The sequence below is a fragment of the Loxodonta africana genome, chromosome 17 (assembly GCF_030014295.1).
Source record: "Loxodonta africana isolate mLoxAfr1 chromosome 17, mLoxAfr1.hap2, whole genome shotgun sequence".
Classification (NCBI taxonomy): domain Eukaryota; kingdom Metazoa; phylum Chordata; class Mammalia; order Proboscidea; family Elephantidae; genus Loxodonta; species Loxodonta africana.
The window spans coordinates 50,676,924-50,690,145 of record NC_087358.1 but is presented as its reverse complement, the minus strand read 5'-3'; positions in this window follow the sequence as shown (position 1 = coordinate 50,690,145).

The following is a 13,222-nucleotide window of genomic DNA, read 5'->3' as shown; positions in this document are numbered from 1 at the left end:
CCATCTTAAATTTCTGTAGTTCCAGGTCGATGTACTGCTGCAACCGCTTTTGAATTATCTTCAGCAAAATTTTACTTGCATGTGATGTTAATGATCTTTTCTTGGTAATTTCCACATTCTGTTGGATCACCTTTCTTTGGAATGGGCATAAATATCAATCTCTTCCAGTTGGTTGGCCAGATAGCTGTCTTCCAAATTTCTTGGCATAGACAAATGCTTTCAGCATTGCATTCATTTGTTAAAACATCAGACTAAATACTTTTTTTTTAAAAAGCAGGTAATTCACCAAAACAGTTTCCTTTTTCTAAGCATCAACTCTCCTACAGAATCTCTCCGCTTTTGTTTAGTTTCTAGTGCCTTCAAGTCATTGTTTTTAGATTTCATCCAGAATGTATAGTTGTTATCAGCAGGAGGGTGAGGTCCAGTATGGTCATACTAGAAGGGGAAATCCAGTATTCCTGATTATGATAAACACTTATGGAGCCCTTGCTCCATGCAGGAATTTTACTTCCTGCTTTTTATAGATTATCTCATTTAGTCCTACAAGAATCCCAGGTGGAAAGAACTGTTGTTGTTTACATTTTGCAGATAAGGAAACGGAAGTTGAGAGAGGCCCCAGGTCATGCTCCAGTAACATTCAAACCCAAATGTTTTAGTGTCCAAAGTCTATAGTCTTCACCTACCGCTTTAAAGAGAGAAAATTAGCTCTCACTACCAAAAGGTGCCCTGAGGCTCCAAAAACTGCCCTAGGCGGGCTTCTTAATCAGAAGCCAACTTTAGACTAGCTGATTTGAGGCACTTAGAAATTTATTTCCTCATTCACTTAAAGCAATGTTTCCCCAACTTGCCTTATCATAAAGATCACCTGAAGGGAATCTCTGGCTACAGATCACAGACTTTCTGAATCAGTCTCAAGGGGCAAGGGCTGAAAATCCACAGATTTAACAGGCACTCCAGATGATTTTTTTTTTTTTTCACCAGATGACTCTAATCTTCTTCCCAGTTAGAAAACACTTACTTAAAGAAATGAACACCTGGTACCCAAGCACTTCATTCACTGTATTCACAACTCTGGGTTTCCTGGGATAAATAATAATAGTAATAAGAAATGCTAATTATCACCTAGAGCTTACCTCAGGCCAGACAGGCACTTTTCTAAATATTTTACTTATTTCCTTTAATCCTCTCAACAAACCTCTAAGTAGTTACTGTTTTAATGAGGAAACTGAGGCACCAGCTTGCCCACAATCACATAGTAAGTAGAGGAGCAGAGTATAACCTTGGCTGTTTGCTTCCATGACCACTCTTTTCACCACTATGCTACCCCATCTCCACTTGTCCAGTCTGCCATGACCACTCTTGAAGAGAACTTTGAGTAGACATGTGGCCACAGTGTCCTCTTTTCCAAGGGCCCTAGAATAAAATTCTTAATTTAGCCTGGAAACAGCACCTCTTCCCTGGACAGAATCCATCAAAGCTTTGAGTTTGCCCAGAGTAGCTTCAAAAGGTTGTGCAGCTTCTGATACTTCGATTACGTTCAGCAGGAAGACTGGAGTAAAGTAGAAAGGACTCTGGAAAGATCAGACAGCTGATTCACAATATGCGTCATATCATTTCCGTAATTCTACTATAGCTGTTAGGAGTCCTTGTGGTGCAGTGGTGAAGCACTTGGCTGCTAACGGAAGGACTGGCAGTTCAAACCCATAAGTCACTCCATGGGAGAAAGATGTGGCAATCTGCTTCCATAAAGATCTGTTGTCATTAGGTGCTGTCAAGTTGGTTCTAACTCATAGCCACGCTATGAACAAAAGAATAAAACACTGCCCGATCCTGCACCATCCCCACAATCATTGTTATATTTGAGCCCACTGTTGCAGCCACTGTGTCAATCCACCACCTTGAGGATTTTCCTCACTTTAACTGACCTTCTACTTTACCAAGCATGATGTCCTTCTCCAGGGATTTTTTTCCTCCTGATAACATACCCAAAGTACATGAGATGAAGTCCCGTCATCCCCTGCTTCTAAGGAGCATTCTGGCTGCACTTCTTCCAAGACAGATTTGTTCCTTCTTCTGGCAGCCCATGATATATTCAATATTATTGGCCAACACCATAACTCAAAGGCATCAATTCTTCTTTGGTTTTCCTTATTCATTGCCCAGCTTTAGCATTCATATAAGGTGATTGAAAACACCGTGGCTAGGGTCAAGCTTATTTTAGTCCTGAAAGTGACATCTTTACTTTTTAACACTTTAAGGAGGTCATTTGCAACAGATTTGCCCAATGCAATGCATCGTTTGATTTCTTCATTGCTGCCTCTATGTGCATTGATTATGGATCCAAGTAAAATGAAATCCTTTCCAGCTTCAATCTTTTTTCTGTTTAGCATGATGTTGCTTATTGGTCCAATTGTGAGGATTTTTTGGGTTTTTTTTTTTTTTTGTCTATCACTTATTTTTTTGGTTGTCATAATTTTTTAAGTTCTTTATTGTGCTTTAAGTGAAAGTTCATAAATCAAGTCAGCCTCTCATACAAAAACTTACATACTCTCCTCTATACACTCCTAACTGCTTTCCCCCTAACGAGACACCACATCCCCTCCCTCCACTCTACTTTTGCGTCCATTCTGCCAGTTTCTGACCCCCTCGGCTCTCACATCTCCCCTCCAGACAGGAGATGCCAACATAGTCTCATGCGTTCACTTGATCCAAAAAGCCCACTCCTCATCAGCATCATCTTCAACTCCATAGTCCAGTCCAATCCCCGTCTGAAGAGTTGGCTTTGGGAATAGTTCCTGTCTTGGGCTAACAGAAGGTCTGGGGACCATGACCACCAGGGTCCTTCTAGTCTCAGTCAGACAATTAAGTCTGGTCTTTTGATGAGAATTTGGGGTCTGCATCCCACCGCCTGCTCTCCTGCTGCCTCAGAGGTTATCTGTTGTGTTCCCTGTCAGGACGGTCATCAGTTGTAGCCGGGCACTACCTAGTTCTTCTGGTCTCAGGCTGATGTCATCACTGGTTTATGTGGTCCTTCCTGTCTCTTGGGCTCATAATTACCTTACGTCTTTGGTGTTCTTCATTCTCCTTTGCTCCAGGTGGGTTGAGACCCATTGATGCATCTTAGATGGCCGCTTGCTAGCGTTTAAGACCCCAGAAGCCAGACTCCAAAGTGGGATGCAGAATGTTTTCTTAAAAGATTTTGTTATGCCAATTGACTTAGATGTCCCCTGAAACCATGGTTCCCAGACCCCTACACCTGCTAGGCTGGCCTTCGAAGCATTCAGTTTATTCAGGAAACTTCTTTGCTTTTGGTTTAGTCCAATTGTGCTGACCTCCCCTGTATTGTGTGCTGTCTTTCCCTTCACCTAAAGTAGTTCTTATCTACTATCTAATTAGTGGATACCCCTCTCCCACCCTCCCTCCCTCCCTCCCTCTTCTCATAACCACAAAAGAATGTTTTCTTCTCAGTTTAAACTATTTCTCAAGTCCTTATAATAGTGGTCTTATACAATATTTGTCCTTTTGCAACTGACTAATTTCACTCAGCATAATGCCTTCCAGATTCCTCCATGTTATGAAATGTTTCACGGATTTATCATTGTTCTTTATCAATGTGTAGTATTCTATTGTGAGAACATACCATAATTTATTTATCCATTCATCTGTTGATGGGCACCTTGGTTGCTTCCATCTTTTTGCTATTGTAAACAGTGCTGCAATGAACAAGGGTGTGCATATACCTGTTCATGTAAAGGCTCTTATTTCTCTAGCATATATTCCAAGGAGTGGGATTTCTGGATCATATGGTAATTCTATTTCTAGTGTTTTTAGGAAGAGCCAAATTGATTTCCAAAGTGGTTGTACCATTTTACATTTCCACCAGCAGTGTATGTGTTCCAGTCTCTCCACAACCTCTACAGCATTTATAAGTTTGTGTTTTTTGGACCTTGCTGGAGTGAAATGGAATCTCATTTAGTTTTGATTTGCATTTCTCTAATGGCTAATGATCGTGAGCATTTCCTCATGTATCTGTTAGCTACCTGAATGTCTTCCTTTAGTGAAGTGCCTGTTCATACACTTTGCCCGTTTTTTAATTGGATTATTTGCCTTTTCTAGTTGAGTTTTTGCAGTATCATGTAGATTTTAGGATCAGGTGTTGATCAGAAATGTCATAGCTAAAAACTTTTTCCCAGTCTGTAGGTAATCTTTTTAGTCTTTTGATGAAGTCTTTGGATGAGCATAGGTGTTTGATATTTAGGAGCTCCCAGTTATCTAGTTTCTCTTCTGCATTGTTAGTAATATTTTGTATACTGTTTATGCCATGTATTAGGGCTCCTAACCTTGTCCCTATTTTTTCTTCCATGATCTTTATCATTTTAGATTTTATATTTAGGTCTTTGATCCATTTTGAGTTAGTTTTTGTGCATGGTGAGAGGTGTGGGTCTTGTTTCATTTTTTTGCCAAAGGATATCCAGTTACACTAGCACAATTTGTTAAAGAGACTATCTTTCCCCCATTTAACTGACTTTGGGCCTTTGTCAGATATCAGCTGCTCATATGTGGATGGATTTATTTCTGGATTCTCAATTCTGTTCCATTGGTCTATGTATCTGTTGTTGTACCAGTACTAGGCTGTTTTGACTACTGTGGCAGTAAAATCGTTTCTAAAATCAGGTAGAGTGAGGTCTCCCACGTTGTTCTTCTTTTTCAGTAATGCTTTACTTTTCTGGGACCTCTTTCCCTCCCGTGAAGGGAAAGTTGGTGATTTGTTTCTCCATCTTATTAAAAAATGTTGGTGGAATTTGGATCGGAATTGCACTGTATCTATAGATGGCTCTTGGTAGAGTAGGCATTTTTACAATGTTAAGTCTTCCTGTCCATGAGTAAAGTATGTTTTTCCACTTACGTAGGTCTCTTTTGGTTTCGCGCAGTAGTGTCTTGTAGTTTTCTTTGTATAGGTCTTTTACGTCTCTGGTAAGGTTTATTCCTAAGTATTTTATCTTCTTGGGGGCATTGATTTGGTGATTTCCTCCTCAATGTTCTTTTTGTTGGTGTAGAGGAAGCCAACTGATTTTTGTGTGTTTACCTCGTATCCTGATACACTGCTGAACTCTTCTAATACTTTCAGTAGTTTTTTTGAAGATTCTTTAGGGTTTTCTGTGTATAAGATCATGTCATCTCCAAATAGAGATATTTTTACTTCTTCCTTGCCAATCCAGATGCCCTTTATTTTTTTATCTAGCCTAATTACTCTGGCTAGGACCTCAGCACAATGTTGAATAAGAGTGGTGATAAAAGTCATCCTTGTCTGGTTCCCGATCTCAAGGGGAATGCTTTCAGATTCTCTCCACTTAGGATGATGTTAGCTATTGGCTTTGTATAAATGTCCTTTCTTATGTTGAGGAATTTTCCTTCTACTCCTACTTTGCTGAGAGTGTTTATCACGAATAGGTGTTGAACTTTGTCACATGGCCTTTTCTGCATCAATTGATAAGATCATGTGGTTCTTGTCTTTTGTTTTATTTATGTGATGGATTTCTTTACCTGTTTCTGTAATGTTGAACTATCCCTGCATACCTGGTATGAATCCCACTTGGTCATGGTGAATTATTTTTTTGATATGTTGTTGAAGTCTATTGGCTAGAATTTTGTTGAGGATTTTTGCATCTAAGTTCATGAGGGATATAGGTTTGTAATTTTCTTTTTTTGTGGCATCTTTACCTTGTTCTGGTATCAGATATATGGTAGCTTCATAGAATGAGTTTGGTAGTATTCCATCCTTTTCTATGCTCTGAAATACCTTTAGTAGTAGTGGTGTTAACTGTTCTCTGCAAGTTTGGTAGAACTCTGCAGAGAAGCCCTCCAGGCCAGGGTTTTTTTTTTGGGGGGGGGAGTTTTTTGATTACTTTTTCAATCTCTTCTTTTGTTATGGGTCTATTTAGTTGTCCTACCTCTGTTTGTGTTAGTTTAGGTAGGTAGTGTGTTTCTAGGGATTCATCCATTTCTTCTAGATATTCAAATTTGTTAGAGTACAATTTTTTGTAGTAATCTGATATGATTCTTTTAATTTCAGTTGGGTCTGTTGTAATATTTCCCCTCTCATTTCTTATTTGCTTCCTCTCTTGTTTTTCTTCAATCAGTTTGGCCAATGTTTTACCAATTTTCTTGATTTTTTCAAAGAACCAGCTTTTGGTCTCTTTAACTGTCTCAATTGTTTTTCTCTTTTCTATTTCATTTAATTCTGCTCTAATTTTTACTATTTGCTTTCCTCTGGTGCCTGAGGGTTTCTTTGTTGCTCTATTTGTCCAAGTTGTAGGGATAATTCTTTGATTTTGGCCCTTCCTTCTTTTTGTATGTGTGCATTTATTGGTATAAATTGACCTCTGAGCACTATTTTTGCTGTGTCCCAGAGGTTTTGATAGGAAGTGTTTTCATTCTCATTGGAGTCTATGAATTTCTTTATTCCATCCTTAATGTCTTCTATAACCCAGTCTTTTTTGAGCAGGATATTGTTCAGTTTCCAAGTGTTTGATTTCTTTTCCCTGCTTTTCCTGTTATTGATTTCCACTTTTATGGCCTTATGGTCAGAGAAGATGCTTGGTAATATTTCAATGTTTTGGATTGTGCCAAGGCTTGCTTTATGACCTAATATGCGGTCTATTCTAGAGAATGTTCCATGTGCACTAGAAAAGAAGGTATACTTGGCTGCTGTTGGGTGGAGTGTTCTGTATATGTCTATGAGGTCAAGTTGGTTGATTGTGGCATTTATATCTCCCATGTCTTTATTGAGCTTCTTTCTGGATGTCCTGTCCTTCACCAAAAGTGGTGTGTTGAAGTCTCCTAGTATAATTGTGGAGCTGTCTATCTTACTTTTCAATGCCGTTAGAGTTTATTTTATGTACCTTGCAGCCCTGTCATTGGGTGCATAAATATTTAATATGGTTATATCCTCCTGGTATATTGTCCCTTTAATCATTATATAGTGTCCTTCCTTATCCTTTGTGGTGGATTTAACCTTAAAGTCTCTTTTGTCAGAAATTAATACTGCCACTCCTGTTCTTTTTTGATTGTTGCTTGCTTGGTATATTTTTTTTCATCCTTTGAGTTTTAGTTTGTGTCTCTTATGTCTAAGGCGTATCTCTTGTAGGCAGCATATAGACGGATTGTGTTTTTTTAATCCATTCTGCCACTGTCTGTCTCTTTATTGGTTCATTTAGTCTGTTTACATTCAGAGTAATTATGGATAGGTACGGGTTTAGTGCTGTCATTTGATGTATTTTTTTTGTGTGTTGTTGACAGTTTCTTTTTCCCACTTTTTTTTTGTCCTGAATAGTTTATCTTTATATATTATCTTTTCCTCTTATTCGTTATTGTTGATTTTGTTTCCACTGAGTCTCTATTTTTTTCTTGTATTTTATTTTGATGAGTAGGATTCTTAGTCTCCTTTGTGGTTAACTTAATATTTACTCCTATTTTTCTAAGTTTAAACTTAACCTTTATTTCTTTATATCACCTTGTCTTCTGCTCCATATGAAAGATCTATGACGACATTTCTTAGACCCTCTTTATTGTTTTAATGTTATCTTCTTTTACATAATAATGTCACTGTTACCCTATTTTGAGCATTTTTTTATCTTGATTTATTTTTGTGATTTCCCTGTCTGGATTGACATCTGATTGCCCTGTCCAGTGTTTTAGTCTGGGGTTGATACCTGATATTATTGATTTTCTAACCAAAAAATTCCCTCTAGTGTTTCTTGTAGTTTTGGTTTGGTTTTTACAAATTCCCTAAAATTCTGTTTATCTGGAAATGTCCTAATTTCACCTTCATATTTGAGAAGAGATCCATATTTATGCCTGTTCCCAAGAAAGCTGATCCAACCAAATGTGGAAATTATAGAACAATATCATTAATATCACACGCAAGCAAAATTTTGCCGAAGATCATTCAAAAATGCCTGCAGCAGTATATTGACAGGCAACTGCAAGAAATTCAGGCTGGTTTCAGAAGAAGATGTGGAACCAGGGATATCATTGCTGATGTCAAATGGATCCTGGCTGAAAGCAGAGAATACCAAAAAGGTGTTTACCTGTGTTTTATTCACTATGCAAAGACATTCAACTGTGTGGATCATAACAAACTATGGATAACACTGTGAAGAATGGGAATTCCAGAACACTTAACTGTGCTCATGAGGGACCTTTGCATAGATCAAGAGGCAGTTGTTCGGACAGAACAAGGGGGTACTGATTGGTTTAAAGTCAGGAAAGGTGTGCATCAGGGCTGTATTCTTTCACCGTACCTATTCAATCTGTATGCTGAGCAAATAATACGATAAACTGGACTATATGAAGAAGAAGGGGGCACCAAGATTGGAGGAAGACTCATTAACAACCTGCGTTATGCAGATGACACAACCTTGCTTGCTGAAAGTGAAGAGGACTTGAAGCACTTACTAATGAAGATCAAAGACCACAGCCTTCAGTATGGATTGCACCTCAACATAAAGAAAACAAAAATCCTCACAACTGGGCCAATAAGCAACATTATGATAAACAGAGAAAAGATTGAAGTTATCAAGGATTTCATTTTACTTAGATGCACAATCAGCAGTCATGGAAGCATCAGTCAAGAAATCAAAAGACACATTGCATTGGGTAAATCTGTTGCAAAGGACCTCTTTAAAGTGTTGAAGAGCAAAGATGTCACTCTGAAGACTAAGGGGCACCTGACCCAAGCCATGGTATTTTGAATTACATCATATGCATATGAAAGCTGGATAATGAATAAGGAGGACTGAAGAAGAATTGACGCCTTCGAACTGTGGTGTTGGCGAAGAATATTTAATATACTGTGGACTGCCAAAAGAACAAACAAATCTGCCTTACAAGAAGTACAGCCGGAATTCTCCTTAGAGGCAAGGAAGGCGAGACTGCATCCTACATACTTTGGACATGTTGTCAGGAGGCATCAGTCCCTGGAGAAGGACATCATGCTTGGCAGAGTACAGGGTCAGCGGAAAAGAGGAAGACCCTCAACAAGGTGGATTGACACAGTGGCTGCAACAATGAGCTCAAGCATAACAACGATTGTAAGGATGGCGCAGGACTGGGCAGTGTTTTGTTCTGTTGTGCATAGGGTTACTATGAGTTGGAACTGACTCAATGGCACCTAACAACAATAACATTTGAGAGACAGTTTTGCTGGATATATGTTTCTTGTCTTGCAATTTTTTTCCTTCAGTGCTTTATATAAGTCATCCCATTGCCTTCTTGCCTGCATGGTTTCTGCCAAGTAGTCTTAGTTTATTCTTATTGACTCTCTTTTGTAGATGACTTTTGGTTTATTCCTAGTTGCTCTTAAATTTTTCTCTTTATCTTTGGTTTTGGCAAATTTGATTATAATATGTCTTGGTGACTTTCTTTTAAAATCTACCTTATGTGGAGTTCAAGGAGCATCTTGGATAGATATCCTGTCATCTTTCACGATACCAGGGCAGTTTTCTGCCAACAAATCTTCAACAATTCTCTCTGTATTTTCTGTTGTCCCTCCCTGTTCTGGTAGTCCAGTCAGTCATAGGTTATTGCTCTTGATAGAGTCCCACATGATTCTTAAGGTTTCTTCATTTTTTTTAATTCTTTTATCTGATTTTTCTTCAAATATATTGGTGCCAAGTGCCTTATCTTCAAGCTCACCAATTCTGCCTTCCACTTGCTCAATTCTGCTCCTCTTACTTTCTGTTGAGTTGTCTAATTCCATAATTTTATTGTTAATCTTCTGAATTTCTGATTGCTGTCTATGGATTCTTACAGCTTATTAAATTTTTCATTATGTTTTTGAATAACCTTTTTAATTTCTTCAACTGTTTTATCTGTGTGTTTCTTGGCTTGTTCTACATATTGCCTGATCTCCTTCCTGATGCCTTGAGAAGTTCTGTATATTAATCTTTTATATTCTGCATCCGGTAATTCCAGGAAGGAGCCATAATCTAGAAGATCCCTGGATTCTTTGTTTTAGAGGTTATTGTAGCTATCATGATCTACTTCTTTATATAATTTGACATTGACTGTTGTCTCTGCGCCTTCTGTAAGTTATCATATTAGTTTATTTTATGTTTGCTTACTATTTCCTAGCTTCTTACTTTGTTTTGTTTTGATACGTCCAAATAGGTTGCTTGAGTGAGCTAGCTTGATTATTTTCATCTTTGAAGATCTAATGCCCTGTCACCAGGTGGCTAGAGCCATTACGAGGTATTTGAGCCTAGGAGTCCATTCACTTTTCTAGTATGGCTTCAGATCAGGTGTCCAGGTAGTTGGTCATCAAGTGTGTGGTACAGGCTCTTTCCCACAGTCTTAGAGGGGCAGGAAGAATTGGTGTAGGTACCAGTATCTGGTTGCAGCAGGGGCTCATGTTCTGAAAAGTGGGAGGGGGCTGACAACCATCCCCCAAGTATCTGTGAGGAAAGCATGGCCCTGTTCCCTAGAGTGCACAGGTGGATGAGTTGTGCCGGCAGACCTTGGGCACTCAATGCTTTTGTTTGTAAGGAGTGGGGGGTACCAGTTATCCTTGTACACCTGTCGTGGGTGGGTGGGTGACTTGAATGGAGCCACCAGTCCTTAGACCCCTGATATGGGAAGGTGAGGACCCTGTTTAATAGGCAAAGCAGTGTCGAACATCAAACACCCACCTCTCCACCGCACAGCTAAAACAGTTACAGTCCACGAAAAAGCACCTATTTTCCTGAAATAAGGCCACACACATCCATGCAGAGGTGAAAGCTATTCAACGTCCATGGAGCGTTTATGCTTAGATAGGAGCCGCTTCTGTCCTGACCTCCCCAGGTTTCCTTTTCCATGGCTGGGACAATGTCTCGGGGCACCCAACCAGACCTATCTCAGGCCCAGGGAAATAGACAGCCACTGATGCTGGCTTTGGGGCTAGGAGTGTGGTAAAATATGAGCAAGTACTTAGCTTTTGTGGAGAGTGCCATTCTTCTCTGGTTCTGGAGGTATGAGTAGGCTATGCAGCTGGCTATTTCTCCCTGAGGAAACTCTGTCTGAATGCCATCATAAACAGTGTAGGAATATTTACCATTTAAGAGCTACTACTGCTAACCAAAAGGCAGGCAGTTCAAATCCAAGAGGCACTCCTCGGAAACTCAATGGGACAGTTCTACTCTGTCCTTTAGGGTCGCTATGAAGCAAAATCAACTAGATAGCAACAGCTTTGGTTTTTGGCATTGTTTTTTACCAATGCCTTCAGTGCAGCTTGGACTTCTTCCTTCATTACTATTGGTTCTTAATCATATGCTTCCTCTTGCAAAGGATGAACATCAACCAATTCTTTTTAACAGTTACTCTGTGTATTCCTTCTATCTTCTTTTGATGTTTCCTGCATCAATCAATATTTTACCACAAAGGTTTCAGCCTTGGAAACTCTATGGGGCAGTTCTTCCCTGCCCTATAGGGGCTACTATGAGTTGGAATGAACTCCATGGCAATGGGACTATAGCTGTTTCTGTGCTAGAAAATAAATAAATAAATAAAAATAAATTGCACACCAGTGTAAAACCCAGATGAGGAGTTAACAGGTCTTTTTTTTTTTTTGGCTTATTTTCACACTCACACGGTCTCATATAATCATAAACAAACAAGTACACAAATATGGGTGAGTTCTCATTGTTAATTTTTATTGAAATCTTGTTACCTATTTTTAACCTTTATATTGCTCTTTTCACTTATCAGTGTATCAGGGAAATTTTTCCAAGCCAACAATTTAAATTTCATTCATTCTCTGGTCCAGATTACCAGAGTTTCTTTAACCGTTCTCTTGATTAAGGTAGTGATGAGATTTCACCTCATATTGGATACTTGCATTGTTTCTAGTTTTTTTGCCGTCGTAAACAACGTAGGAATATTTATCATTTACATATAGCCTTTATATACTGGTCACTTTTATTTCCTTGGCTACATTTCCAGGAAGAGGACGGCTGTATCAAAGGTTGTGTATACTTATTCTTCTAATAGATTTTGCGAAATTACTTGCCCAAAAAACTTACATAATTCACATTTCTATCAACAAATTGAAAGAGTGTTCTTTTTCTCAAACTTCACCACTGGTAGATGTTACCACTCTTTTTAAATTTTTGTCAGTCTAATGAGAGAAGAGATAGCTTTTTATTACCTTAATAAACTTGTTCATGATCACTTGTGAATTTTAATATTTTTGTATGCATATTTTGCATTTGTATTTCCTCTTCTGTAAAATTTCTATTTATATCCTTTGACTGTTTTAATAAATTTCCTTTTTATTTGCCTCTTTGTGGATGGCTCTTAGGTATTGTAAATTTAATCTATTATATGTTGTGTGTATTGCACTTATCTTTTCCAATCATTTCTTTTTTGATTTTTCTATTTATTATTGCTAGCCATTTAAATGTTTAATTTGTATAAAGTCAAATATATCTATATGTTTCTTTTTCTTGTAGCTTCTGCATTTCTCATCTAGCTTTAAAAGAAAAAATCCCCCACTACTAGATTGTACATAGAGTCTCCTAGATTTTTACCCTAACATTTAAATTTTTTGTATTAAAAAGATATATTTAATTCTTAAATCTACCTGAAATTTAGTTTCAGGTATTTTTGTGAAATGATTCAACCTCATAGCCTTTTACGTTTAGCTGTGATATCATCATCTAGTAAGTAATCAAACTATATATATTTTTCCTACTAAATAGTAAAATGTAGTATTTTCAAAAGTTAAAATTTTTTTCTTTTTTTTAACTTTTGTTACAGATGTAGAAGTCTCAAGAAACCTTCTTCTCCCCCTAACATCCTAATATGCCAGTTAAACTTGTGCAAACAGTGTGGGAAATCTTCGTTTTCTCTTGCAGTTTTACCCCAGGAATAGCAGCACACTTGGCTATATCTAGAGAAAGAATCCCTTGCAGTCCAGAAAGTGTGAGAAGAATCCTGAGAGGAAACAGCTGAAGAAGAAGATTCCCTATTTCTGGCTATGAACCTGTACAAGCCCCAGACTCATCCCTGAGCTGCACACAGTCAGGACAAGCACAAAGCAGCATAGCTCATGTCTTCAGGACTGAACAAAGATTTAAACCACCACCCAAGTCTCCAACTAATTTCTTGTGGCTCGTACACAGGACAGACCCCAAGCAGAATAACAAAGGATTTGAAAACTGAACTGAGATTAGAACAACCATCC